This window comes from Humulus lupulus, chromosome 7, assembly GCF_963169125.1.
Source record: "Humulus lupulus chromosome 7, drHumLupu1.1, whole genome shotgun sequence".
NCBI lineage: Eukaryota > Viridiplantae > Streptophyta > Magnoliopsida > Rosales > Cannabaceae > Humulus > Humulus lupulus.
In genome coordinates, this window is record NC_084799.1 from 190261161 (window position 1) to 190264382 (window position 3222).

Consider the following 3222-nt stretch of genomic DNA (forward strand, 5'->3'; position numbering starts at 1 on the left):
GTCAGTAACGTAATCAATTTTATCTGGCAGAACGAACATGGTCATTTCTTTTGACCATGTTCATTTTCGACACCTTCTTCATTTCCAGAATAGACATAATCCCACATAATCCCTGAAAATAATCTCAAGATATTTGCACAATATATTTTTAACAAAAATTGATTATTTGTGATAAATAAGGCAACAAATATATTCACACTTAAATATATTTTCACATTACAAAATCAGCTGAAAATATTGATCATTAATCCGAAAATCAATATGGAGATATGCTACTAATTTTCTTTAAACATTTTAAAATATTTTGTCTAAATTAAAGTTTAGCCAAAAAAGGATTTTACACTTATGATATGCAGATGGATAAAACTTGGATCCATCTTAACAGGTTAGCAAATAAAATTATATAGTTTAAGTTTAAGTTTTGGTATTTTATTATTGAAGTATCCTTCAAAATTGTAGAGCGACAAAGGAATATGAGAGAAAAGTTAGGGAGTTTGTGATGACTGCAGTAATGAATGCTGGTTTTCCGAATAAGATTCTTTGTCCATGCAACAAATGTCAGAATCTAAGACATCAACTTTTGGATGAAGTTGTAGAACACTTAGTTTTGTATGGCATGGAAAAATCATACAAAACATGGTTTCATCACGGGGAAGATCTAGTTCAAAGTAGCACGACTAAGACAAGTTCTACATATAATTTATTTTGGGCTGCTAGAGTATGTTCAAGTAATGTCAATGATTTGGATGATGATAACAACGATGATGATTTTGATAGTATATTAGGAGATGCTGAATCTCCATTGTATGACGGTTGTTTGAAATACACCAAAATTTCATCCATCGTTGAGCTATACAATCTAAAAACAAAGCATGGATTCTCAGATGTTGGCTTTTGTGAGATGTTGGAGATGATCAAAGCAATGTTTCCAAAAGATAATCTCCTACTAACATATATGTATGCAATTAATAAGTATCTAAAGATGTTTGATCTGAACTATAAACATATACATGCTTGTGTGAATGATTGTTGCTTGTTCACAAAAGAAAATGCTAATGCCCAAGTGTGTCCCACCTATCAATATCCAAGATGGAAGAAAAATGAACACACAAAGGAGATTCTACCAGGGCAGCCTGCAAAATTGTTAAGCTATTTTCCTATTACACCAAGGTTTCAAAGGATGTTCAGAAATGAAGAGACAATTTCATGCTTAAAGTGGCATTCAACTAATAAAAGAATAGATGGGAAAATGAGCCACTCGGTAGATTCAGAGGCTTAGGATGCAGTTAATGAGAGATGGCCAGATTTTTCACTAGAACTGTACAACCTTCGACTAGGACTTGCTGCTGATGGGATCAACCCTTACAAAGATATGAGTTCTACATATAGTTGTTGCCCAATAATGCTCGTTGTATACAATTTTCCACCTTCAATGTGCATGAAGAATGAATTCACATGTCTTTCTATGTTGATTCCTGGACCAAAACAACCTAGGAATGACATAAATGTTTATTTGGAGCCCTTAATAGATGAGTTACTAGAATTATGGAAAGGTGTGTATACATATGACGCTTCTACAAAGAAGTTTTTTAATTTAAAGGCCATGCTGTTATGGACCATAAATGATTTTCCAGCTTATGGAAACTTAGCTAGATGTGCAACTAAAGGGAAGTACGGTTGTCCTATATATGGAGAGAACTCAAATGTTGTTTGGTTGAAACATAGTAAGAAGATGTATTTTTGCAATCATATTCAATTTCTTCCACAACATCACCCATATCAAAAGAAGAAATATACAACTTCTAGGGCAAGGGAAAGAGCACCACAATGTCCAACAATATTAACAGGTGTTGAAGTAGCTGAGCAATTAAGTGAATTCACTAATGATTTTGACAAGGGTAGAAAGAGGGGTCGTGGTTCAAAGTTTTATAAAGGATGGAAGAAAAAGTCAATTTTGTTTAGGCTCCCTTATTAGGAGATCTTTGTTGTTCGTCACAACTTGGATGTTTGTTAAACAAAAAACTAGTAAAGAACATATGGTAAGATTTGAAATAAGTGATTGAATATAAGTAAAGATCAAAATATTTTTTTTTCCTAATTTTGGTTTCTTATTAAATAGGCTATAAGGGCCAAATTTCAAGAGAGGAGAAAGAAAAGTGTTCCACACACCTTAAGTAGAAGAGGATATGCCCGAACAATCAATGATATGGTAACAATTAATATTTTTAGTGAATATATTTTGGTTCTTATTATTAGTCTTTATTTTATATTCTACATTTTTTTATTGTGTAGACAAAACAAACTGAAGGGGGAAAAATAACCAGGATCGATGCTTTTCGGAGAGCCCATACCAAGAAGAATGGTGAACCAATCAACCAAACAACATCTGAAGTTTTTGTGAGTATTTATTATTTAATTTTGGATATTTATACTTGTTCACTATTATTGTACATTAGCTGTACTATTTTATATGTAGGAAGAATTGGCTGAAATTATACGCGAAGACCCAAAATCTGGAACTACAGACAATACAGATGAGGATGCATTAACAAAATTATTTGGGAATCCAAAATCTGGATGCTTAATCGAACAAGGAAGGGGGGTAATAAAGTCAAAATTAACTGTTGTTAATATGTGTAAAGACAAGATGATATTGTTGGAAGAAGAGCAGCTAAATATGAAGATTCAAATTGCTAAAATGTTGAATCTACTTAAAGGACAGTTGGAACAATTCTTTCTCGCACTTATATAACTAAAAATTTGTTTTTTTGAAATGAAACTTATCTTGTTGTTTATATTTAGGGTGGTAGAGCAACAAGTGAGGGGCAGTCCCACAATATTCCACAATCCAACAATATTCCTTCTCCTAAGGTAAATCTTCAAATTGTGTTCTTTCTTTTTAAGGAAACAAATACAAAAATTAATATACTGTCTTCAAAAATTTTTCAGAGTGTTGGAGTTAAAATGGACCATAACTTTACAGAAGCAAGGAACGCTTCCTAATTGCTCGATTGGTCAAATGCAATTATTGCTGAAGGCCGTGGGGATTCTAGTGATCCAGACTTAGAGGTGCACATAATTCCTCTTGGACCAGATTTTATGCGTGTATGGGTTGATGTTGTTGTTGTTCCTGGTGCTTATTTATTTCATCCTAACTATGTGATGCTTACTATACGAGAAGTTGTTGGTTCAACAGTTGCATAGCCTTCTCAAAAGGTTATT